Source organism: Vipera berus (assembly GCF_964194415.1).
Source record: "Vipera berus genome assembly, chromosome: 12".
In the NCBI taxonomy this organism is placed as follows: Eukaryota; Metazoa; Chordata; class Lepidosauria; order Squamata; family Viperidae; genus Vipera; species Vipera berus.
This window is the reverse complement of record NC_138215.1, coordinates 6,464,350-6,492,102: the sequence shown is the minus strand read 5'-3', so window position 1 is coordinate 6,492,102 and position 27,753 is coordinate 6,464,350. Positions and strand designations below refer to the sequence as shown.

Here is a 27,753-nt window from a genome sequence, read left to right as displayed (position 1 = left end):
TGCTTTTAAGTGACAGTTGCTAGGCAACCACATTAGAAGAGTGTCTCTAGAAAGACCTCATATTCAGTTTGTGGGTTTCGCAGAGGCATCTCGCCAGTCCTGTGTGAAGAGCAAAAAATGAAGGAGACTGCCAAGTGAACATTAAAAAAACTCATTTGAATAATATTCTTGCTTCAGAATATTCCTGGTTTGCTTTCCTTCCTTCCTTCCTTCCTTCCTTCCTTCCTTCCTTCCTTCCTTCCTTCCTTCCTTCCTTCCTTCCTTCCTTCCCCAATTTGTATATTGCTTTTCCTCCAAGAAAACCTGTGGTCTGCTGAAGAAAAGCAATAAAATAATTCAATAAAATAGTCCATGAGAAAAACATAACAATAATCATGTTCCATTTCTCTCATGTTCTGAAGGAATAGTTATTCCAGAAATGCTTGGGAAAGCAAGAAGATCTGAGTCTAAATCACACAGGATCTGTCATATGTTCTCTGACAGAGAATCCACGGTTGCAGTAAAGAAGAATATTTTGGTTGATGGCCGATTCCTTAGTAATTCCATGGTTCCTTACTAGCCCTGATGATGTTACCTAGTTCAGGTAATGAAACCTCTGCAAGAAAACAACAAAGCTCAGGAGCACCAAGGATCCCTAATCCCATGGTTCTTCCTCGCTTCCATTCCACAGTTCTGCCACTGAGAACACCCTGTTCCAACTCACTGCTCTATGAGTCAGATCCAAAGACAGAATTATGAGAAGTGTCTTCTAATGAGGTGTTAATGTAGATGCTGGGGTATATTGTGGGAATGCTGTTTTAATATTTATGTCCTAAGTACTTTAGGGCATTACAGATTTATGTCAGCCATATGTATTGAGGTAGATAACAGGAATCAGAATACAATACAAGGTCTTCCAGTTGGCTTTGCACCCAACATGGGGCTAGAACTAATGGCCTTTTGCTTTCTAGCCCTGTGCCTTAACCAATTCACCACTACACCAAGCTGGCTCCATGTAACACCTAGGCAGACACATTTTACACCAGCCACAGCTTTCATATTGTCTTCAGGAATTACTTCTGGTACAATCACTGCAGTTATCCTAATGTGGTTGTTATTGCATTAATCACCGAGATGAGGTTCTTAGCTTGTGATAAATGTTAATTCCCTGAACCCGTCCTTAAGGAACATAAAAATAGCCCTGCTTGAATTGTTTCTGCTTCTCATTACCCTTAAGAACTTGATATCATTTACAAATTTGGTCAGCTTACCTCAAACCACTCCGTTAGAATCATTTGTCATCCCACTAAAAACACTGCTCCCCATACAGATCTTTGAGGGTCCCTGCTTCTTATTTCTCTCCTTTGAGAACATTGCCTATTTATTCCTATTTTTTTTCCTTTCTGTTATTCTTTTTAACTAGTTAGTAATCCATAAAAGAACAGGTCCTATTATCCCATGACCACTAAGTTCACTCAATAGCCTTTGATAAGGAATTTGGTCAAAGGCTTTTTGAAAGCCCAAATGCAGAAGGTTGACAAGGTCACCTCCATCCATGTGTCTGTTGACACTGTCAGAAAGATCCAGAAGTTTGATGAGGCTGGATTGAACTTTGCTGAGGGCAGCTGACATTTGGAGAATCCATGCAGATTCCTCTAGATGCAATATATCTTCTTTCATTACTACGTTTACTAATTTGCTTGGGGAAAAATGCTAAGTTACCTGAGCTGTAGCTTTGTAATACTTTCCTGAGTCTCTTTTGAAAGAAAGAAAGAAGGAAAGAAAGAAGGAAAGAAAGAAAGAAAGAAAGAAAGAAAGAAAGAAAGAAAGAAAGAAAGAAAGAAAGAAAGAAAGAAAGAAAAAAGCAATTGTGTCACATTTCATTTCTCTAGCAATGAGCCCTATTTGAGGGATATGTTCCATATTAAGTTCTTGCATTCATCTTAACTTTTTCCATTTCTAATACCTTGACATAATTGTACCGTTAATCATTTTCCTCCTAATTTTTAACAGGCATCCCTCATGGACTTCAGCAATTTTTACAACAAATGGTCAGAGAAGGCCACTTTGCAAGTGATAATCTGAGGCTGCTGGGTTTAGTGTAAGCCTGTTTGGGACAATAAAGGATGTGGGCACCAAATTCCCAGAAGGATATTGATTAGATGGAGGATTCAGAAGAGGCAAAAATAGAGAATACAGGAATTTGAGGACATGAATTAGGAAGAAAGAATGAAGGATCTTAGGATGTTCAGTCTGGACCAAGGAAGACTGAGAGAAGAGGTGGTAGCTTGGGTTCAGCTCTATGAAAGGGTGTCATAGCAAAAATGGACAGGAAAAAAATAACCATAGCCACGAAACCTAGGATCAGAAATAATGTTTATAAGTTGCAGCTACCTAGATATCATTAAATATAAGGGGAAAAAAGAATGGTAAGATCCGTACAACAATGGAACAATCCACCTAAGGAAGTATGGGTTCTCCATCACTGGAGAACCCATACTAATTTGCTTGGAGGAAGAGGCTGAACTGGTTGTTATGCATGTTCTAGAGGATTAGTCTTAGATGAACTTTATGGTCTCTTCTAACTATACCTATAGGGTTTCCTGTCTAAAACTAGGACTCACATTTTTTTCAAAATCAAGTTTTGGTCCATTCTGCTAGACCAACTCTTAACTCAGCTTCATGCATTCATATCGATACCACCATTACCTAGATTCCCTCATTTCTTTTCAGGCATTTTATCAATTATTTTAACTTGCATTTAAGCCAAGGAAGGGAAAATATTTTAATAGAAGATCACCCCAGTCTTGCTCCGAGAGTGGCCTTTTCAGTCCTTTTTTTAGGTCTTATTTCCTGGCATCCCCTTGTAGAGATCTGCAGAGGAGCAAGGTGCAATGATGAGCAATTGTGGTGCCCAACGGCAATAAAGAGTTCAAATGACCACAAATGTCGCATTAAGTTGTCAAATCGAACCAGGCTCTTTCCATCATTGAAACATTACAATGAGGGCTTGAGACAATAAAATCGTTCAATTATAATGCATTAAAGCTCTCCTTGCAGTGAAAGGAAGAATGTTGAGTGAAAAGGGGAGAGAATCTTGACGGGACTTTCTTAGCAATAGTGTTGTTTTTCTCTTTTTTTGCTGGGACCCTCTCCCCACCCCCCCAAAGGAAGAAAAAAAAACACCATGAAAGGAGCATAATTGGAGAGTTTGAAAGGATTCTTCATGACAAGGACAATAAAATAGATAATGGCATAAGAATTCCATTTGTGCCCTAAATGGCACAGCCTTAGTTGAGATTTGTTTTTTTCCCCCAATAAAATTGGGCCCAGTTTTATAGGTGTGAAAAGCAGTTCCAATCTTTCTCTCACCATACATCCTTCAGTGTGTACAAGGATTAACAGGGAGGAGGGGAGAAGGAGAGGCACACTGCCCAGCCTTGCATCCAATATTCTCCTCCTCATAATTCATGCAAACTAAGACGATTTTTATTTTGTGGTTCTAGAGGATATGCTGAAAAGGGACACACCTGGAAGGTTCATTGACCCACCTGGGAATTCAAGCAAGTTACTGTATTGAATTTAATGCTGTATGTTTCTGTTGGAGAGAGACTGCTCGAGCCAGGGGGAGGAGTCAAATGGGGAACTAGTCTGGAATCCCTACATGGGCACAAGAGGGCGAAGTCCGAATTTCCTTGAATTCCATTTATCCTTATCTGGTCTCACCCATGTGCCTACTTTCAGTCTGAGAAGATTCCCATGTATAGGTTTGAGCAATACAACAGCTAATTGAGTTCTTCATGTGTGGGGCTGGTTGTATATGCCTGAGAGAATGCCAGCTTCACAATTTCTCAATAGTTTATATAACATATCAGTAGAATGCTTGAAATATGATTTTCAGAGTTATCTTGATGCTCTTTCATTGCTGAGACAGAGCGGTCAGTACTGGTAGGTTTTATATATATCTATAAGGGACGTGGTGGCTCAGTGGGTTAGGACGCTGAGCTTGTCGATCAGAAGGTCAGCAGTTTGGCGGGTCGAATCCCGAGTGCCGCGTAACAGAGTGAGCGCCTGTTACTCGTCCCAGCTTCTGCCAACCTAGCAGTTCGAAAGCACGTAAAAATGCAAGTAGAAAAATAGGGACCACTGCAGTGGGAAGGTAACAGCATTCCATGCACCTTTGGCATCTAGTCATGCCGGCCACATGACCACGGAAGACATCCTCGGACAAACGCTGGCTCTTCGGCTTTGAAACAGAGATGAGCACCGGCCCCTGGAGTCGGAAACGACTAGCACGCATGTGCGGGGGAACCTTTACCTTTATCTATCTATCTATCTATCTATCTATCTATCTATCTATCTATCTATCTATCTATCTATCTATCTATCTATCTATCTATCTATATTTGACACTCCTCCTGCTATTATTATAATCTAAAGCAGGGGTGTCAAACTCACAATGTCACATGACATGTCATGACATATCACAACTTTTTTGCCATTGCTGGCAATGGGGTGGGTGCGATTCTGCTATGATGCATCTGGCCCACGGGCCGGCAGTTTGACACCCCTGATTGAAAACAAGAATAGATATCATATTCAAATTTTGTTTAATTTATATTTATCAATGATGAAATCAAACAAGATTTCATGGAAGATTCCTTCCCTGTGTAATTATTCTCATTTGATTATGCTTTAAGCTCATGGATTAATAACCATTAATGTTTTAGCTTATGCTCAAATAGCTTCTAGGAAGTATTACCAAATATCCTTTAACTCTCATGTGCTCAATTTATAAGCTGAACACAGAAATGCAGCTCCTGCAGTTTACACATTAGGAGCAGCTATCCAGAATACAAGTGGGCAATCTCATGATTTTCCCTTCTTCCAGAGAGATTTGCCAGCCAAAATTCTCCATCTGGCCATCAATATTACCACAATGCCATCATCACTATTATTGCAAATGCATGTATAATCAAGAACCCCCAAATTTCATACAGAACAAGTATGTTGTACAATGAAATGGACCTCTGGGTTAAATATATTTCTGAAAATGCCAAAATGTTTATATCAAGAATAAATTATAATATTTATCCACATCTAAGATACATCTTAGTGTTTTCCTTTAGTTTCACGCCTTTCCTCTTTTACACTAAATTATTTTAGAAATTCTAAAACTTTCACTATCATTTCAGATGTTCTAAATATGTAACTGTTCATTCTTCAAAATTAATGTTGAAAGAAATAGTCTCAAATAGTGAACTTTGTCTCATTTCTATATTATATTGTGCGGGAGATATTTTAGATCCTAATGAAAATATATGTGTATTTCACCAAACTTTTTCTTAACTCAGTTGTTAATAATATACATTGTTGGATATTTATTTCATTGTGCATAAACATTTGCAAGCAATTTTCATGCAATCATTTTTTTTATTAGATTTATACCTTAGCTTGGTATAATGGTGATTTTGTCAATTATTATTACTTATGTAAAAAAGGGGGGCTGCCAATCACCCCGATCAGCTCTAGGAACATATTCAGAGCAATGCCAAATTCATCACTTGTCATCTTTTATTGTTTTTGACTGTCCTCTGAGCTACGGGATCCTGGCCTTCATCCATTCTCACCTCTATTTTTTTAATTGTTATTTTTCAAAGTGCTCTTTTGAAAAAAAAAATAAGTGTAGCTTGAAGGCGGGGGAGGGGGAGGGAGAAAAATCAAATCCATTTACCTCTCACAAAACGAAGGTCTTTCATTCAGCTCATCCTCGGTGAGAGAATAACGCTTATGAAATTTTCTGGAAACCGTGTTGCATGCAGGGAGGCTGGCGTTACCTTATTGTGATCATTATTCTCATTAATGTTTAACTTCCTGGCACAAATAATTCAGAAGGACACAGGCTCCCACACAGACCCACAGAGAGAAAGAGAGACACTTATAGGCCTGCTTATGGTGCCGACATAATTTCACAGTCAAAACACACTCTCTTGATTGAAACTGTGAACCTCGGAGGAGACGCTCGAAAAGGCACCCAGCGTGAGAATGGGCACGGAGCAGAGGAAGGTTAGCCATTTCACTGAATGCGAAAATCAAGAAACAGCAGTGGTCTCTCTCTTTTGTCTCCAACTTGCTCTTCAAGGTATGGAAAGTTCCAGTGGGTGGGAGACTTGCATAACAGCCCCCACCAATCTAAGGGTAACCCCCTGGCTCTTCCTTACAATTATATTTTTTTTCCTTAGGATGCCAATTAACCCTTTTCCTCTTGCCGAGCCTACTGTGAGCAGACAAGGACAAGCCACCTGTTCTTCTTGACAATCGAACATCAACCCCACCAATGATAAGAGGAGGGAAACATCAAGAGAAGTTACTGCTACCAAGAATAATATTTGTACTTCCTGACGGTGGTGCATTGCAAAGCTTAATTGATATTAAGATGACGGAGGATGTCTCTTGGGAAAAGTTATTTGTAAAACAGGGTTTGGTTGCATCAGCCAATTCTCTCTGAAAAAGGGGGGCGAAACCCTATATTTGGGGGCTGTTGTGAATCATGGTACTGTAGCTCTATGTAGTAACTTCAGAAGAGTTCATGATGGGGAAGACAATAATTTACAAGACATATTGCTACAAAGTATGTAATACATTTGCAAATAAGAAGCAAATCTCTAATAATCTCCTGGTGGGTTTTGTAAACACTTAGCTACCTTGTAAGTGAAACCAGGCTGACAGCTGGTAAGTAATATAAAATGATCAGGAAGAGGCAATAAAAGAAGTAAATTAACTTGTAGCTTATATATCTATAAAAGTGTAGTGAAGGAAAAGTTGACCAATGGTTACAGATTTCAGAACCAACTGGGAAGATAGCTTTATTATTTTATTTTATTTTATTATTTTATTTTATTATTTTATTTATTTTATTTTATTAAAAATGAAGTTCCTTGATTAGAAAGATCTCCAATATTTGGGCTCTGTTAAACTATGTAGGCTGCTGGCCAACGTCCATCTGGGACACTATCTAACTGAAAAGAAGACAATTTAAGACATTTCCACCCTCAGTCAAAGGGAGAAGAGATAGATAGATGATAGATAGATAAATTTAAAGAGAGACAGACAGGCAGACGTGATAGATGAAAGACTAGATAGATGTAGATAGATAGATAGATAGATAGATAGATAGATAGATAGATAGATAGATAGATAGACAGACAGACAGACAAACAGAGACAGACATTAGATAGATAGATAGATGATAGATAGATAGATAGATAGTTAGATAGATAGATAGATAGATAGATAGATAGATAGATAGATAGATAGATAGATAGATAGATAGATATAGATAGATAGATAGATAGATAGATAGATAGATAGATAGATAGATAGATGATAGATGATAGATGATAGATAGATAGATAGATAGATAGATAGACAGACAGACAGACAGACAGACAGACAGACAGACAGACAGAACAACCTTCATTGTCTTATTTCCTATGAATGTAAATTAATTCTTCTATTTCAAAGGGAAATTATTTGAAGCATTTTTTTCTCCTTTTCTAGTAACCCAGGTCAAATTAATAAGTAAACTGAATTATTTTTTTTGTCCTTCCTTGAACAAACTGTATTGCTTCACTTTGTCTTTTTCCTCCTGTCTCCATCTCTCTCGTACCGAATTCTGCTTGTCATAAAACACTAGGCCTTTTTTTATCCTAACATCTGTTTCATTCTACTACCCATTTACCAATGGCCCCAATCTAAGAAAGCTGGAACTGGAGGTTATTTTCTCAAGATCTGTGTGTTTGTGAGACGGCCTTCCTCCTGATACAGAGGTGCTTACAAGAAAACAAAAACAAAACAAGTTTGCAGCCACGAGGGTTTCATCAAACCTCTGTCTGATTTTCATTTGCATTCTTGGGGCTGCCATCTTGTCCTGCAGAAACTTCTGACCCAAAATGAATAGATACAGGATGGAGCAATATACAGTAATGGATAGACCTCTGAAAACAGAAGCAAAATACACAAGAAGTAAATAACTTTGTATTTAAGATCCTTAAACAAGGTCCAGATAATTGCTGGAGCAGCAAAGATTATGGATTCTTCTATCAGTCTGCTGCCTCCTAGCAGTCACCTGGATTTTTACAGCTCAGGTGTAGTGTATGCTTTAAGAGCATATACGGAAATGTCAGCACAGCAGGGGGCTGGACAGCTCCAGGCTATAACTGCTTTTGGCGGGAAAGCCTGAATAGAGCGAGTCGTTGACAGCCCCAGGGCATGGTCAGCTCTGGCGGGAAGCCAGGGTTTAAATCCATTGGCCACCTGCACTGGCGGGAAGCCCAGGTTTAAATCTATTGGTCGCCATTCACCTGGGCAGGTATAAAGAGACGCCAGGTAACCCCTTTGCTCCAGCTTCATTTCTGACTCAATAAAGAAATACTACCCAGCTCAAGTGTCCGTCTCTCTGTGCAACCACGCGACATTGCATCAGGTATGATAACCCTACAACCATCCCCTCTGCAGATGGCATCAATGCATTTGAATAGAATAGAGCTGAAAGGGACCTTGGAGGTTTTCTAGTCCATACTATTTCAAACAAGCGATGATCCAGTCTCTTCTTAAAAACCTCCAGTGATGGAGCGCCTACGATTTCTGGTGGCAGGCTGTTCCACTGGTTAATTGTCCTCACTGTCAGGAAGTTGCTCCTTAATTCCAGGTTGCTTCTCTCTTTGATCAGTTTCCAAACATTGTTTCTTGTCCTGCCCTCTGGTGCTTTGGCGAATAGTTTGATCCTCTCTTCTTTGTGGCAGCCTCTCAGATACTGGAATATTGCTATCATGTCTCCTCTTTCTTTCTTTAGACTAGACAAATCCAAGTCCCACAGCTGTTCTTCATACATTTTAGTCTCCAGGCCTTTGATCATCTTAGTTGCTCTTCTCTGAATTTTTTCCAATTTCTCAACATCTTTTTTGCAGTATTGTGCAGTATTCCAGGTGTGGTCTTACTAGGTTTTTATAAAATGGTACTAATACTTCGCGTGATCTTGATACTATGCCTCCGTTTATACAACCCAAGATTGTATTAGCTTTTTTGGCTGCTGCTGCTGCACATGGCTAGCTCATTGTCAAGTAATTGTCCACTAGGACTCCAAGGTCCCTCTCACAGTTACTGTTTTTAAGCCAGGTCTCGCACACTCTGTACTTGTGCCTTTGACCTTTCCTGCCTAAATGTAAAACTTTGCTTTCCTCCACATTATTTTCTTGAATAGGGCCCATTGTTCATTTTGTTGAATAGGGCCAATTGTTCCAGTTTGTCAAGATCTTTTTGAATTTTGAGTTTGTCTTCTGGGGTATTGGTTATTCCTGCCAGTTTGGTGTCATCTGTAAATTTGATGGGTTCCCCTTCTATTCCCTCATCTAAGCCATTGATGGACATACTGAAGAGTCCTTGGCCTAAGACGGAGCCTTGTGGTACCCCACGGCTTACTTCTCTCCATGTGGATGTAGTACCATTGAGGACTACTTGTTGAGTACAGTTTGTCAGCCAGCTACAAATCCATCTGGTGGTGATGTTGTGATTGTTGTGATTTGAAATATCAGAACAGTGGTCTCCTAAGAAGACTACAACCAACTAGGCTGAGAGTGTAGCACTGATGATGTTACCTAGTTGGGTAATGAAATGTCTGCAAAAAAACAACAAAGCTCAGAGAGCACCAAGGACTCACAGAATCATCCTCCTCTTCTTCCTCTTCCTTTGCTGTGCAAACCACATTCCTTTCTAACACTGATGATGTTACCTAGTTGGGTAATGAAATATCTGCAAGAAAACAACCAAGTGCAGAGAGCACCAAGGACCCCACAGTTTAACCTTGAGCTACAAATATTCTTTTCCATCTAAATGGGTTTACCTCTACCGAACAGGGAGTAGGAAAATGGTTTTTGCCTGCTTCTGATTCCACACACCCGTCTCACACTTCAACAACTCCTTTCTGGCAACTGAGCCATAATAGAGCTAGGGCTACCTTCAGCTACAGCATAGCTGACTCAGGAATTCTGGGAGTTGAAGTCCACGAGTCATAAAAGAGCCAAGGTTGCCTACCCCTGGTCTAGATTATAGGTAGATCACATGTTGTTGTTAGTTGCGAAGTCGTGTCTGACCCATTGCGACCCCATGGACAACGTTCCTCCAGGCCTTCCTGTCCTCTACCATCTTCTGGAGTCCATTTAGGCTCATGCCTACTGCTTCAGTGGTAGATCACATACAGCCTGTTTATTTTGTGTGGCCCCAGCAATCTCTACTATGCTACAGCACTCCAACGTAGTCTAATGCCCATCGGGAGATTTGCTAGACATCCATGGTGCGCAGTTTGATTGTCTTCTACTAGTACAACTCAGGGATTTGATTTGCATTCAGAGTCCTCTATGCCTGACAGCAATTAGATGCAAGGGGCCTGATATCTGAAGATGCCTTGAAGCTCAGCCGCCTTGTAAAAAGGTTTGAGGTTCATATGGTCAATCAATCATGCTCCTCACCCAATCTCTGTTCCTTAATACTTTCTTATTCTTCTCACCTTAATTAAAATCTGCAGCCATCGATTTGGTCTCTCCAGACCTTCTGTCTGATTTCAATTTGAAAAGGGTCTTCAGGAGAAGAAAAGGCCTGTATGGACCAAAGCACTTGGTTGCCTTAGGGTGTCAGATGATCAAATGGTTTTGGGGTGATTATCTGCCATATTTTTAATTGCTTAATTAAACCATTAGGATTGACATTACTGTTTTTAATGCATTCTGGGGAATACTTTAATAGGATGATGGGTTTCCCCCCCCCTTGGATTGTTCCATGAAAATCCATTATTATCTAGATCAAATGAAAGGACCATTTCTAAGCTCAGCTGGATGCTGTTTGGGAGAGTTATGACTCCAGTTAAACCCAAGATCATAGCAGAAATGAAAGAACAAAAGGATGACTGGCAATAATGTGCACCACGGAATGACGGGCAGCTTGGATTTCAGTTAGAAAATTCACTTGGTGAGAAGCACTAGAGATTTGTTGGCTAGGAATCAGACCCTTGAATTAGAAGTAGGAGATGACAGACCGGTTGCTTAGAAAATGGTTTTAAAAGTGGCAATTCTTGTTGAGAAGATAGGGAATTAGTTGGGTTAGGCCAGGGGTAGGCAACCTTGGCTCTTTTATGACTCGTGGACTTCAACTCCCGGAATCCCTAAATCAGCATGCTGACTCAGGGATTTTGGGAGTTGAAGTCCACGAGTCATAAAAGAGCCAAGGTTGCCTACCCCTGGGTTAGACAAAACATACTAATTTCTTGGCAAGAAAATTGGAAGTAAAGACAAACTATTTTTATATTAATGAAAAGAGCCTTGGTGGAGCAGTGGGCTAATGCCTCCTTAAGTAACACCAGCTGCCTGCAATTAGTGCAGGTTCGAGTCCCACCAGGCTCAAGGTTGACTCAGCCTTCCATCCTTCCGAGGTAGGTAAAATGAGGACCCAGATTGTTGGGGGCAATAAGCTGACTTTGTAATAATGCCGCTTGGGGGTGTGTGTGAAAGCCCTAACAAGCAGGCATATACATAGAATGAAGGCTACTGCTAAGCTTGTAAGCCGCCCTGAGTCTTCGGAAAAGGGCGGGATATAAATGTAATAAAAATATATATATATTTTATGTTTTAGCTGGGACACTAGGTTAGTAAAAGCCTAGGCATTGAGTGGAAGCCATGATACCATATGTGTCATTAGGTCAAATGATAGATATGAATTATATAATGCATATCAGTTAAAATATAGCAATAGCACTTAGACTTATATACTGCTTCACAGTATAGCCCTCTCTAAGAGGTTTACAGTGTCAGCCTATTGACCCCAACAATCTGGGTCTTCATTTTACCAACCTCAGAAGGATGGAAGGCTGAGTCAACCTTGAGCTAGTAAAGGTAAAGGTAAAGGTTCCCCCGCACATGCGTGCTAGTCGTTTCCGACTCTAGGGGCCGGTGCTCATCTCCATTTCAAAGTCCGAGGACATCTCCATGATCATGTGGCCGGCATGACTAGATGCCAAAGGCACACGGAACGCTGTTACCTTCCCACCACAGTGGTCCCTATTTTTCTACTTGCATTTTTACATGCTTTCAAACTGCTAGGTTGGCAGAAGCTGGGACGAGTAACAGGCACTCACTCTGTTACGCAGCACTCAGGATTCGACCTGCCAAACTGCTGACCTTCTGATCGACAGGCTCAGCATCCTCAAACTCCTGGCAGTGAGCAGTGAGTTAGCCTGCAATGCTGCCTTCTAACCACTATGCCACCATGGCTCATATATTCACATATATTCATATATATAATATTATATAATTCATATCAGCTATTTATGCCAGTGAGACCTGGAAGGTGTCAGTAAGTATTAACAAGAGACTTTGAGTGGAAGCAACAAAGATTCCAACAAAGATTCAACAAAGATTCCTTCGTCAAATCCTAAAGATTTGCTATTTTGACTGTTTTACTAAAGAAGAAGTGTTCCAAAAAAGTTTCTCCTTCAAATTACATAATATGGTCACATCCAGAAGACTCCAACTTGCAAGTCATATATGGGGAATAATTGAATTCCCAAGATGGCATTGAGATGGATCCCACTGATGCCAAACGAGAGGATGTCCTCAAAAATACATGGTTCACAGATGACTTGAAGACTTTAAGCATCACATGGGAAGATGCTGACATACTCGCCTCAAACCAAAAATACTGGAGGTCCTTTGCTGCTCGATGGGAGGATCTAATGCTAATGCTACAAAAAATATCAGTTAGAGGTCAATATAATGTGTGTGATATCACTTGCTCCTCCTTGCCAACCGTGGATGCCAAATTGGACAGCTGGAGGAGATTTTCCTTCAAACTACAAAATTCCAGTTTCTTGAATCTTTATTTCTGGATAATCTTTTACACCAAATGAATCCAGTTGCATTAAACTTGCATGTTTATTGCATGCAACCGCCCAACTTCACATCAATGAAAATATCTCTTATTCTATCATTGGGCGAGAGACCTGGTTTCTTTCCAGCGGTTTGAACCTTCCTCCATTGTTTACCATGCTGTGACTCGAATCGGTGAAACTTCTCTCACTATTCTATAGAAAAGTTTCATCCGCCTATCACTGATGCTAAGTTTGCAACCCAAACATAATGGTCGACCGAACGAAATGCTCGTTCTTTTTCTGCAGGTAATTCCAGTGCTGCCTCTGTGAGAAAGCTTTTAGTAATGTGTTTACTTAGGATCCTGCTTCTTTGAGAAACATAAAACCGTTATGGATAAAGCTGCGTTGCTTGCAAGGAGGGTTGGAATAGCAGAGCCAGAGGTCTCCCCATAATAGGTTCAAGCAAGGAGTTAATTTGCTCCTTAAGATTAAATATGTAATGGTAGGGAGTCATTACGGTGCAGAACTAATGAGCAGTTCTAGATAGAGATGGACAAAGTTGCTCCTTAGCCTACATTTCATGTGTATAAAGGGAAATAAAATTCTAAATGATCTGATGTCATGTTTTCTTTCGAAGCCTGGTATGATCTGCTCTGCTGCTTAGCGAAAGGGCTCCGTTGATTAATTGTTAATTTATAGTACAATCACTGCTTTGTTGCTCCATTGTTGTTGAGTCTGTTACTAATTCAGGAAAAACCCTTTGGCTTGCTGATTCAATCAACTCCTTCTGCTAAAAGGGAGATATTGAAATCTTGTTGTTGCTACATGAGGATTGTCCCTCACTTTAGCTCAAGCCCAAACCATGACTGAATGGACTAGTCCAAAATGTCTCTTTCTCAACATAAGTAAAAAAAAAAATCTCCCATCAAGCCTTATCTCTGGTCCATGATTTTAGATTCAACACAAAGAACGGAAGAGGCAGCCCAAAAGGAATAAAGCAATGTTTGAAAACACTCACATCTCAGCCACATTGTGTTTGTATTGCTGCAATGCCCTGTACATAGGGCTGCCCAGGTTCAGGGCATTTTGAAATATCTGGACAGTGGTCTGGAATGCTGCTGGACAACTGATTATGACTGTGTACTTGCTGCAACGTTATCTGGTATCTTGGGAACTGGCATTATCAGTCAGTTTCTGGTGAAAATCAAAGTGGTCCTTGAACAGTCCTTCATAGAAGAACAGAACTGAAAGGGACCTTGGAGGTCTTCTAGTCCAACCCCCTGCTCAAGCAGGAGTCCCTAGACCATTCCAAGACAAGTGGTTGTCCAATTTATTCTTAAAAGCCTCCAGTGATGGAGCACCCACAACTTCTGGAGGGAAGCCATTCCACTGGTTAATTGTTCTGTAAGGAAATTTCTTCTTATTTCCAGGTTGCTTTCTCTCCTTGATTAATTTCCATCCATTGCTTCTTGTCCTGCCTTCAGGTGCTTTGGAGAATAGCATGACTCCCCTCTTCTTTCTGGTAGCCCCTCACTTTAGCAGCGCTGGAAGGGAGTGGAATTTACTCTCTGTTTATTATCCCTTCTAGCGTTGATGATGTTATCTTCAGAGGACTAAGAACCCCACAAACCCATGCTTGCCAGTGCATTGAAATGTTTTAGTGCAGAAGAGGGGAGAAGAGTAATGATTTTAATGCGTTATCTGCCCTCAGATCAAAGCGACTCTTGCAGACGACGGTCAGATCCCCAATCGCAGTGTCCTGGGAGTAAGGGTTGAAGGAATTTGATACAGAATCTTTCACTATTGATTGACTCATCTTATTCTTTCCCATCACCCACCTTAAAACTTGTGAAGGCATTTTCTAGCTATCAGCTGTGTACTAGCGTAAAGTTTATTTTTTTCCCCTTAAGGAATCATTCGGAGTGCTAGTTTTAGTACATTCTGTCTCAATGCAAACAAAACGTGACATCCTTTGTATCAAAACAGAGTGTAACACAGAATAACTGATAAAATCCGGCCACTAATTTCTACTACATATGACATATTCCCTCTTTTAATAATAGTCTACTCTTCCTATAAATAGAAATGTTTCCCACGGGAATTTATTTATTTAGTTTATGCCATGGATAGCACAAATAAAATGAGTAAATATATTTAAATTAAATTAAATAAATTAGATATATTTAAAATTGATAACTCAAAAGTCCTTTCACCACTTTCTGATATTTCGCAGGCTTTATCTAATCTTTGGTCCCTGCAAATGGTGTAAGTTTTTTTTTAAAAAAAGAAATGTAGATATTTCTATTTGTTTGTTTGTTTATTAATTATGACAGTGCTGAGTAATGAGATCCAGTTACAAAGCAAGCTGAGGGATTCCTCCATTGCCTTACTAGAAGCATTTGTCCCAATCATTCTCCGTGTGTTTTTTTTTTCCCCTGACAATACCCCGCTTTCTCATTTTGGGCTACAAAGTGCACAAACATTTTGATATTTATTTCCTCTTCAATTCAAAGAAAGCTTTTGTAGAAAGAAAGAAAGAAAGAAAGAAAGAAAGAAAGAAAGAAAGAAAGAAAGAAAGAAAGAAAGAAAGAAAGAAAGAAAGAAAGAAAGAAGGAGGGAGGAAGAAAGGATTCTAACAATGATTTTGTTTCTGACATTCCGATGATTTTAAAAAAGTGTTAGTCGCTGTTTGCTTGTTTTCAAACAGCAATCACATACTATCTGATAAACATTTATCTCTGGAACATGTTGTCCATAATTGGAAGGTAATACAATTATGCTTCCTTTTTTTTTAATTACCAAGGCAATGTATTTCCTGTTCCAACTCTTCTCTAGGAAATTTGAAACTTGATCAAGCACTTATAAAAAAAACCCACATACATCATTTAATAACAGAAATTGTATTAAAAGGTAAAGGTAAAGGTTCCCCCACACATGCGTGCTAGTCGTTCCCGACTCTAGGGGCCGGTGCTCATCTCCGTTTCAAAGCCGAAGAGCCAGCGCTTGTCCAAGGATGTCTCCGTGGTCATGTGGCCGGCATGACTAGACGCCAAAGGTGCACAGAACGCTGTTACTTTCCCACTGTAGTGGTCCCTATTTTTCTACTTGCATTTTTACGTGCTTTCGAACTGCTAGGTTGGCAGAAGCTGGGACGAGTAACAGGCGCTCACTCTGGTACGCGGCACTCGGGATTCAACCCGCCAAACTGCCGACCATCTGATCAACAAGCTCAGCGTCCTAACCCACTGAGCCACTGCATCCCTATGAGCCACCGCGTCCCTGAGATTGTATATAAGAATATAAAATTAAGTCTGCCTTTTTTGGTGTGAAACTCTCCTGATAAAGACCAATTTTGTATACAATGTTGCCTAATATTGGGGATTGGCTTGTAAGCTATTTTCAGAATGGGACAACTCGCCACAGCCAACTCACCATGGGACAATTGAACAATTCAATTGAATTATTTAAAATAAATAAAAATGTATTTTAATTTTTGCAATTCACATTTCTTTCTGTCCCTCTTTTTGCATCCTTGATTCTATCCCACCATTTCTTTGATATTAGTGTAACTCTTGTCCCAGGGCAAGTCGGCCGTGGGTAGTTGTCCTGCAGTGAGTTGGCCATGGTGAGTTGGCTGTGGTGAATTGTCAAAGGCTCAGCTATTTTGCTTAACATAAAGGGGAGGGGTGGTTGCATACCTACTTGACGTACAGATTTCTGCAAGTTTTCATTCATTGAGGAATAACAGCCTAAAATTCAGAGAAGAGCAAGTTTCAGAGGATAACCTATTTCTGGGTTATATATTAGTTCAACAACGCAGTAATCACTATGTTATCCTTATAAAAACTACAGTATTAAAAGCACAGTATTCATTTTACCTTGTCAGATTGGAGACATCTTTCTGTTTGGGGCCTGACTTTTGAATGCCTTAAGTTTTTATTTCCTTGGAATTGAGCAGTGTAGGGTCATGCCATGTATGAGAAAATTGAAGATTTCAGGATGTTTGGTCTGTAAGATTGGATGCTAACACCATCGTTATAAAGTGGGCTGAACACTGTGGTGTCTTAGAGACTGAATGCATTAACAGTGCCTTTGGAAGTGTTGACTATTACAACATTAATAGATTTTTGATTATTTAATCTATGGAATTAAAACCTGGGAATGTGTGCGTTCAACCCAACTTGAAGGAGACTGGTTCCCATAATATTAAATAACTAGACAATATTAAATAACTAATCAAGGAGAGAAGCAACCTAGAACTAAGGATAAATTTTCTGACAGTAAATGCAATTGATCAGAGGAACTGCTTGACTTCAGAGGTTGCAGGTGCTCCATGACTGGAGGCTTTTAAGAAGAGTCTGGACAGCCACTTATCTGGGAGTTGAAGTCCACGAGTCATAAAAGAGCCAAGGTTGCCTAGCCCTAGTATAGGGTCTCCTGCTTGAGCAGGGGGTTGGACTAGAAGACCTCCAAGATCCCTTCCAACTCTGTTATTCTGTTAATTGAATGGGACATTTCCTCATGAAAAGAAATTTAGTTTGTCTTCAGTACAAAACTCTCTGAATTTCTACCCTGAATGTAAGAACCTTGGTGAGAATATACATGAAACACAAACTGGTTTGTCTTCTCCCATCATTCTCTTTCTAGAATATCACATCTCCTGAGATTAGAGGAGCTTTGACCCTGCTAGCTTTTCAGACATTCTTGAAGAGTTGGGCATAAGGTCTAGAGGTTAGATGAACTTGTTGTTAAGTGTTTGTCTCTTATGACTGGAACTGACTGGCATTATTTTCTCTAGTTCTTCTACTATACCTGTTTTGTAAGGTTTTAACTCTGTGTGCCCTGGCAAGAGTTGCAATTGTGAGATGGGCAAATAGATAAATTGATAAATGATGGATGGATGGATGGATCGATGGAGGTGGGTTTCTGAACAGGATGGGGAGACAGTGGCACCCATCTCAACATGGACTGAATCACCTTGTGGAACCAAATGTTCATAGGACATTGTCCAATTCATGCCTTTCTGTTAGGCTTCATCCAACAAGCAGGAATGAACCACCTAGGCAAATGTACAAAATATATGAAATCTATAGATCAGTAAGATTATTGTATTTTTATTTATTTGTTAAATTTATTTGCCACCTAGCTCACCTTGGGGCTACTCTAAGCGGCTTACGATAATCAAAAGGACAGAACAGGACAGAAGCAAAATAACAGAACCATAAAATAAAGAATGAAAAAGAACACCACGGGACTACATCAATATGATAACCAAAAAGACGGATGAGTGGAGAGCAGAGAGCTAGATGGGATGAGGGGTTATTTTTGAAGAAAATATCAGCAGATATTGAGACTGAATTTGACATTTTTGTCCAGCCATTGAATCCTTCCCAAGGAGTTAGGATAGACAAAAGTTCTTGTTTGATAGTGTTAAAGGCATTGTTACAGGATGAAAGCTGTCCAAATAAAGATGCTTTTTGCAATTGACCGATGGTGGTTTTGTCAATGACGATGGTGTATTACAGTATAATGGTCACTCAGCCGTCCAGATGTTCAGATTGGATTTGGCATTTTACTCTATCTATTTAATCCTTTCCAAGGACCTAGATAGGCAGATGATGTTAGAGGTACCATTGCAAGAGGTGAGCTGTTCCAAATAAAGCTGCCTTTTGCAATTGATGGATGTTGATTTTGTCAATGCCAATGGTGCTCAACTGGTGCTCCAGATGTTTGGGGATTGCAGCCAAGGCACTTATCTCCATTGGTACTATCTTCGCTTTCCTTTGCCACAGTCATTCTACTTCTATTTACAGGTCTTTGGAATTTGTGATTTTCTCCAGTTCTTTCTCTTCTATTTTGCTACCTCCAGGGATTGCCAAATCCTCTATCCAGACTTTTCCCCCCTCTTTCTCATTGAAAAAAATAATATTATTATTTAAACAAATTTATATTGTCACCCATCTGCCAATAGAATGAAGTGGTGAACAAAGATAAAATATAATACAATTACCAAGACCAGGAAAAGACAAGAGATTATCTAAGCAGAATCATTTGTTCACCTTCCAGTTAACCCATTTTAAGTTCACCTCCTAATAAAAGGCAATCTTAAGTCTTGGTTTTACGGCAGAAATTTCGCTCTGCTTCCAAATGCTTTATATCTCCTTTAATGATCCCGTCAGGAGGAGAGAAAAAAACAGTTAGCAAAATACAATTATCCCCTTGTTAAAATAAACAAAGTGTTCCATGGCAGGCAACATAAAAGGGCCTGTGAATTCATACATATTTTAAACCCATAAAGCACATGTGTTAATAAAGCCACATTAAAAGGAGACATCAGCTTTGCCTATAAATTACACTGCTTCATTCACGATCTCTCCCACCAGCTTCCATTTCCCTGCCTTAAATCACCCATAAGTAGAAACTAATCTTCAGTATACAAGTTGGCAGAAAGGGAGATTAAGCATTTGGGCTGATATTGTACTAATGAAGGGGTACATTTCCAAGCGTGCTAATGCAGGCATTTCTCCCTATTGTGGCACATTTGCCTATTACATCCTAGGCACAAATTCCAGTCAGAGTAGGCAGGGGTGGAGAACATTTATCTCGGAAATTTTATGCCGTGACCTTTCATTTTTTTGAAAACTGTTACCTAATCACAATGTGGCATGAAGACAAAGGATGATGTGATTTCTGCCAACTTTCTCTCTCTTTTCTTTCTTTCTTTCTTCTTTCTTTCTTTCTTTCTTTCTTTCTTTCTTTCTTTCTTTCTTTCTTTCTTTCTTTCTTTCCTTCCTTCCTTCCTTCCTTCCTTCCTTCCTTCCTTCCTTCCTTCCTTCCTTTCTTCCTTCTCTTCTCTTCTCTTCTCCTCTCCTCTCCTCTCCTCTCCTCTCCTCTCCTCTCCTCTCCTCTCCTCTTCTTTTCTTTTCTTTTCTTTTCTTTTTTCCTTGTTACCTTCTGGGAGGAGACTTCATGGTATCCGTAGCAGAACATCCAGATTCAACCATAGTTTCATTCCATACAGCATTAACCTTGTGAACTCTCAGGTTTCCTCCTTCCATTATATATTCAAGTTGGACAGTATTTAATATTTGTTTATAGTATGTTTTGGGTGTGTGTCATGTATGTGTTTCCCTTTGAGAGTGGGCAACTAAATTTCATTTTTGATGTGTGCCGTTGTGCCCACAGTAAAAAATGACAATAAAGATTATCTTATCTTATCTTATCTTATCTTATCTTATCTTATCTTATCTTATCTTATCTTATCTTATCTTATCTTATCTTATCTTATCTTATCTTATCTTATCTTATCTTATCTTATCTTATCTTTTTCTTTCTCTTCCTTCCTTCCTTCTTTCCTTCCTTCCTTCCCTCCTTCCTTCCTTTCTTCTTTCTCTCCCCCTCTCTCTTTTCTTTTCTTTTTTCTCTCTCTCTCTTTTTCGTTCCCCATCCTCACCATCATCTTCCTTTTGTTTGGAACATTGGGAAAAGTTGAATGTGGGTACCCCTGCCAAAGATAAAATACAAAATTTGCTCTGATTTTCTTTGGATTACTTCTCCATAACCCTGCCTTTATTGAATGATTTCGAGTTTCATTAGAATTCAGGATTTCTTTGGAAAGAAAACCCATCATGGCACGAACTTCTCTTCCAGAGGGATTGCGAGCTGACCCATCAAAATGAAAAGACTCAGTGTTTGGCTGACAGGTCCCTGAGCAGATGTGAGTGACAGCTTCATTCCGGCTCTTCTCAGATGAGATTTGAATGGTGGGGGAGGAGGGAAGAAAGTAGCAGTAGGGAGATTTTGTTCCTTTTTTAAAAAAAAAAAGAAGAAGAAGAAAGAAGGGGTGGGGGGAAGGAGAAAGCCAGTGTCACCTCTTCAAAGTTCATGTCCTTGCAATGTAGTACAGAATCTAGCTAGAAATACAATTAAGACTCCGGTGGTTCTCAATTTTATTATTTGTGCCTCTCTGGTATGAAAATGGAGGAGATTTAATTTAAAATTTGGGAGGTCTCTGTCTGTGGATGACCCCTCTCCCCTTTCGCAAGGAAGAGAAGGCTAGAGAAAACGTATTCGCATGGAAACAATAATGGGAAAAAGATGGCTATACGGCTATTGAATTTATGGCTTTATTTTATTCTTGTTAGGGTACTCTAGAGAATGACCCATACACTAATGCTGATAAGAGCAAATGTTCTGCTTATTTGAGGCGGCATAGCAGTTAAGGGAATGACACCCTTCAACCCTCATCAGGACAGGTCAGGTTGCCTTAGACACTAAATAGAAATGTAAAAGAAACTTACCACACATTTCTGCAGGAGCAAATCTTCAGGAACCTGGAGGACAGTCCGGGCACGCCATACAGGGCAAGGCAGAGCTAAGTCCTCAAGACTGGTTCTTTCTTTGCTCAGATATCTGCAGAATTAATCCCTTTTTGGGTGAAAGGTGCATTTAAAAAAGAAAGAAAGAAAGAAAGAAAGAAAGAAAGAAAGAAAGAAAGAAAGAAAGAAAGAAAGAAAGAAAGAAAGAAAGAAAGAAAGAAAGAACCAAACCTACGGATTTCCACAAGTTGTATATATACACACAGAGAAAGAGAGAGTTGGATAGCGCACGAGAAAGAAAGAGATCCAATTCAGGAATTTTTTTCTTTTAAAATCCTGCATTATTAATGTAATAATATATTAATAATTACATATAATGATTAGTTATTAGTTCATCCACCTATAAAATACCAAAATGCAAAGAAAAATGGGAAAATGGGAGAAGGGAAGGGAAAGAGGGGAAAAAAGAATTAAGGGAAAGGGGGGAAATTGACTTCTTTTTGGTGCAGTAGAACAGGGCTTTTCAAACCTTTTCACCCACTGTACCACTTTTAGCATATGGCAACATCTGAGTACCACCAGTCGCCTAGCAAGGTGTCAAAAACTTGATGACCCAAAAAAAAGAAGGAAAAAAGTGATGAAGTACAGGTAGTCCTCAACTTACAACAGTTCGCTTAGCGACTGTTCAAAGTTACAATGGCACTGAAAAAAGTTCCCCCCCCAAGCCACAGCCAGGCAAGACACCTGCCTGCCTGCCCAGCGGCACTCTTCCTCCTGTCCGAGGTTTTCATTGTTGTGAGCATTTCTGTTGAGGATTGGCAGCGGGGGTGGGGTGGGGGGGTGTTTGGTTTTTATTCTCCTCCCCCCTCTGCTGGGTGGTTGCAGCAGGTTTTGGTCACTTCACATGACCCTGGGACACTGTGAGCGTCATAAATATGAATCAGTTGTCAAGCATCTGAATGTAAATCACAAGACCCTGGAGATGCTGCAACATTCCAGCTGATAGGCACTTCTTCTGGGCTCAGAAGTACCAGGGTCAGCCCCGAGCTCCAGCTGGAGCCTGGCGCTGATCCTGGCGCTTCCGCTGAGCCCTGACAGCCCTGCAGCTCCAGCCGTCTCTCGCTCAGGCTTGTGCATTGCTGCCACCCGTTCAGCTCATTCCCCTCCCCCACTACCACTTTTCTAGGATGGTCGCATACCACAAGCGCCAGGTGCCAATGTACCACAGGTGGTACCCGTACCACTGGTTGAAAAGCTCTGCAGTAGAATAAGGTAATAAAAGCCAACCTCAATGTTTTACTTTTACATAATAATATATACTAGCCATTTCTATAATAACAAACCTATCTGATCAGCAAAACCCAAAATCAAAGTTTCTTTTTTTCCCCTGCCTCAAACACAAAGTCCAGGAGAGGTTTCCAAGTAGAAATAAAGTTGATTGTATTCTTTTCTTTAATCAAAGCAGTCACCTTTCTAGCAGTGATAAAGGAAGGGGGAGGGGGCATTGGAGTGGCATGGGATAAAAGAATCTCCATTCCATGAATGATTCAGCTGGTGCCATGATCTCAAACTCTCAGCCATAAAGAGCTGAAGGATACCAACCACATCAATTTGGCAGTCTGTATCACACAGGGCACTGCTTAGATGTTGTGGTCGCTTGCTTGAAACCCATTAACAATAAATAAAATGAAAAGCCCCCGAAATGAAAGATGACTGCAAATTGCTCACTTCCCCACAGTTCTCTGGTGCTCACTTCTCCATTCTCTGGTGCTAAGGTGATCAAACTCATGGGAAAGACTTTCCATTTAAGCCAACAATTCCACATGTTTTGACATATTCTATTCTTTACTCTCACTTCCAGGAATAAGGTTGCATTAGAGACACAACTTGGAAAATTTATCCTAGGAATTTGGACTGAACAGGTTCTGGCAGGAAAAACCCACAACTGCCATCACACAACCATTCAAAAAGCAAATCCGAACCCACAACGAAAACGACACACAACCACAAAACAGAAACCTAACTACAACTGCAACATTAGCCACTTTAAACCCCTCCAAACCACACAATAAGCAAACTATCACCCACAATAAAAACATGGCACCACCACAAACACGGAGCCGAACAAAAGCAGCACAACTCACCAGCTCAGGTCTAAGGCTGGCAGCTGAGACCAGCCCATCCACTCAAAACACATCCCCACCCAATCAGAACACAGCCCCCATTCAAAACACACTCCCACCCAATCAGAACACAGCTAACCCCCCACCCAATCAGAGCACACCTCCACCCCATCAGAACACAGCCAAGCCTCCACCCACAGAACACACCCCCTCTGGCAGTTTAAAAAAGAAGAAAAAACAGCCACTATCACACACTTCTCCCAGAAGAACGAAGCTGGAGTCACCAGCCTGAGGATGACGGATGAGATTTCATCGAAACGTTGCCCTGATACCTCCAATTCTATGTGGGGAAAAACCCGAATGACCAAACATCAAAGCAAATTAGTTCTAGAATTAGTTTAAGAAAGTAATGTTTATACCTTCACAAACCATTGCCTAATTATTTATTATATATAAATAAAGCTAAACCCACAATCATTATTTTTGCATGACATACTATGCTTAAACAGATCAACCAGGTTATGACACTTACCACAACCCATTAAAACACTAAACATCATTTAAATCAAATCTGCAATATTGTGAAAAGCCAGTTGTGTTGCAAGATACAGCTGGTCTGATATGTGCAGAGAACTCTTTTCCTAATGTCACACAGTTTTGACTATTTTTCCTCTTGGTATCTGCTCATTTTGTTCTTTCTCTAAAGGACTAATGCATTTTTAAGGTACACATTTGATGGGACTTCTAATACTCAGTTTTATGCATGATCAAGTTTATGGTCTTTCCAGATATATACGTTCTTGCTTGTGATGCAAACAATTGTGTTGAAACAAGTTTTAAATCATGTATAAATCATGATGAGAACTTTTGGAAAATCCTCCTCCTCCTCCTCCTCCTCCTCCTCCTCTTCCTCCTCCTCCTCCACCTTTTTGTTATAAGTTGAGTTCTTCAATTATTCTAGACTATTCAAAGAACATAAAAATAGCATAGGAAAGAGTAGGGAGCATTAGACCATGTTCCCTACTATGCTCCCTACTACCAGAATTCTCAACCAGTCCCAGGAGTTATGGAGGAGGATCCAATCCAAAATTTCTGGTGGACACATGATTGCTACCTTGGCTGACAATGTGACTAATTTGTGAACAAAATATCTTCAATCTGTATATATTAAATTACCATGTGGCTATTACTTGGACATATTTTTTAGACATTCAAATGATCAAAAAATTATTTAAACAACACCATTTGAATTGTTGTTGTTAGTTGCGAAGTCGTGTCCGACCCATCGCGGCCCCATGGACAACATTCCTCCAGGCCTTCCTGTCCTCTACCATCTTCTGGAGTCCATTTAGGCTCACGCCTACTGCTTCAGGGACTCCATCCAGCCACCTCATTCTCTGTCGTCCCCTTCTTCTCTTGCCCTCAACCTTTCCCAGCATTAGGCTCTTCTCCAGTGAGTCCTTTCTTCTCATTAGGTGGCCAAAGTATTTGAGTTTTTACTTCAGGATCTGGCCTTCTAAAGAGCAGTCAGGTTGATCTCCTCTAGGATTGACTGGTTTGAATGTCTTGCAGTCCAAAGGAACTTGCAGGAGTCTTCTCCACCATCATGGTTCAAAGTCTCAGGTCAGAAGGCGTCCAATATGCTGCTGGGGAAGAGCAGAGGGCTAGTACTAGTAGCACCAGAAAGAATGAAGCGACTGGGCCAAAGCCGAAAGGACGCTCAGCTGTGGATGTATCTGGTGGTGAAAGGAAAGTCCGATGCTGTAAAGATTTTTTCTCCATAGGAACCTGGAATGTAAGATCTATGAATCAAGGAAAGCTGGACGTGGTCAAACAAGAGATGACAAGACTGAACATCAACATCTTAGGAATCAGCGAACTAAAATGAACAGGAATGGGTGAATTTAATTCAGATGACCATCAGGTATAATACTGTGGGCAAGAATCCCTCAGAAGAAATGGAGTAGCCTTCATAGTTAATAAAAGAGTAAGAAAAGCAATATTGGGATACAATGCCCAAAATGACAGAATGATCTCAGTTCGAATCCAAGGCAAACCATTCAATATCACAGCAGTCCAAGTCTATGCCCCAACCACCAGTGCTGAAGAGGATGAAATTGACCGGTTCTATGAAGCCCTACAGCACCTTATAGAACTAACACCATTTGAATTACTCTTCACCAATAAGCCTTCATTTGAGCCATATTCCCAGGAATTCATGAAGATATGAAGAAATATGGATGCTTGGTACATCAGAAGGGGAGAACTGAAGATGTTTAGCAATGTAATAATCTAATCTTATATAGTGTCTGGTGCAGTATTATTTAACTAGTGCCTAACATTAGAAGATTTAAATCAGTTAACTGCAGCAGTGGGTTTCAGATCCTTGCAGTCACTCAACATTTGATGTAATCTCTTTTGAAAACAATCCAAGAAGGAAAACTTTTAAGCAATCTCCTCGCATTCCATATATTTTTCACATTTTTTCTTCCAGTTTTTTTAAAAAAAAGGATTTTTGTTTCAGAACACAATGTAACAAATATAGGATAGAAAATAAAGCTTGTAATCATTTATTACTGTAGTTGGGCAAAAATGAAGGTGGTAGTAAAATGGCCCTCTTTCTCCTAGGAATCCATTTTGCTTAGAACACACGATACCATTAAAAAACTGGATTCCTGTTCCAAGCCTACAATCAGCTCAGAGGTGGACCAATAAGAAAGATTTACCTCACAGTCAGAAATGACTGGTTGATGTGGTGGTGATAGAGGTGGGTCAGTCTCCAATGGATATAAACACCTTTGGAGGGGGTGTGTGGATGAAGGAGAGATGCAGGCACACTAATACTATGGGAATCAAAGTTAGTGGCCCTGTGAGATCTAAGACAAGCAATTTTCTCACCCACCAATGACGAATGTACCCTAGAAATATTATTGAAAGTTAAAGTCAGAAAAAAAAACCCTGAAGAAAATGAAGGCTAGAACTGAGCCAAAAATATCTCAGGAGGCATTTTCTCCTGAGGAATATATGACATTAGTTTTCATTTTCTCATACCTCCAACCTATCCTGTGGAATTTTATTCCAAAAGAGTCCACATTTTTGGAGTGGGACTGTTGTATTTATGACATATTCTAGCTCCCTTCAGTACATCAAAAAAGTGCTTGGAAGCTAAGATACCAAAAGGTAGCCATGTTGCTTGTGCTAAATTTTATTAAAGGCATGTCCAATGGAAATCCTTTTTCAATTTTTTCCCCCACCTGATCATAGCTCACCACCCCCAAGAAAATATCTTCTTTGTATGTTTGGTGAACGTACAAGGAAGATACTGATACCTTTCTGAAATCATTTTGTAACATAATTCAGTACGGATAATTATGCTGTTGGGGCCCTTGGTGCTCTCTGAGCTTGGATGTTTTCTTGCAGATATTTTATTACCCAACTAGGCAACATCATCAGTATTACTATTGGGTTCAGATCTGAATAAAAGAATGCAATCAATGGAAAAAAATCAGATTTTGTAGTTGCAAAGGCCTTTGGGAAATAATAAAGGCAAAGGCCTTTATAGGACACATGCTATATAAGCTGAGTTCTTTGACCTGTTGGGGCAAGGTACCCATTGTCCTTTGGAAGTGTCTACTTTGGCCAGTGATGCTTAATGAACTGAAGCACTAATTATTCCTTTGTCTTCTGCATTTCACTAATCCAAATCCCACTGGGGTCTCCACTATTGGTCATAAAGGTTTGTGTTCCATATTTGAATCACAGAATTGGAAGGGAACTTGGAGGTCTTCTAGTCCAGCCCACGGCTCAAGCAGGAAATTCTATACCATTTCAGACAAATGGTTGTCCAATCTCTTCTTAAAAACCTCCAGTGTTGGAGTGCCCACAACTTCGTTCCGCTGATTAATTGTTCAAACTTCCAGGAAATTTCTCCTAGCAATTCCATAAAGAGACACGTCGATCTACAAACAGCCTATGAGCCGCTCAGAATCCAAATCAATTGCACAGCTAACCAGAGACAGCACCAAACCCCAACCAACCTACACAAGCTACCTTCCCCATCCAGTAGTTCACCTCCCAATGATCCTGACTTGATGTAATCTCCCCAAGATCCATCATCAACATCTCACTGATGACTCACCCCTAACCCACTGATAATTCACACCTTCCAACAAGTCTGACCTAAAGTAACCTCCCCATCAGAAGTCCCATCCCCAGCCTCTCTGATGACTCAACACAAGACCCTCACTTGATACACCCACACCTTATAAACACACCAGCCCTTATAAACAGAAGAGCACTGAACTCAGATAACCCTCAAATGCCAATGAAGATGTTACCTAGGCTGGTAATGAAATGTTCGGAAACCAACCCACGAGCTCGGAGAATGAAGGTCCACCTTCAATTTCTCCTTAGTTCT

The 27,753-nt window shown here is 40.2% G+C and overlaps 1 long non-coding RNA gene across 1 annotated transcript in view; it reads left to right on the top strand.

The window, feature by feature from the left end:
* Window positions 1-1,583: 1,583 nt before the first annotated feature.
* The window catches only part of LOC308673720, a 144,489-nt gene continuing 118,319 nt past the window's right edge, over window positions 1,584-27,753 (top strand). Inside the window, exon 1 of the long non-coding RNA XR_014027725.1 lies at window positions 1,584-1,851. This is a non-coding gene — a long non-coding RNA (uncharacterized lncRNA). The remainder of the gene's footprint in view (window positions 1,852-27,753) is intronic.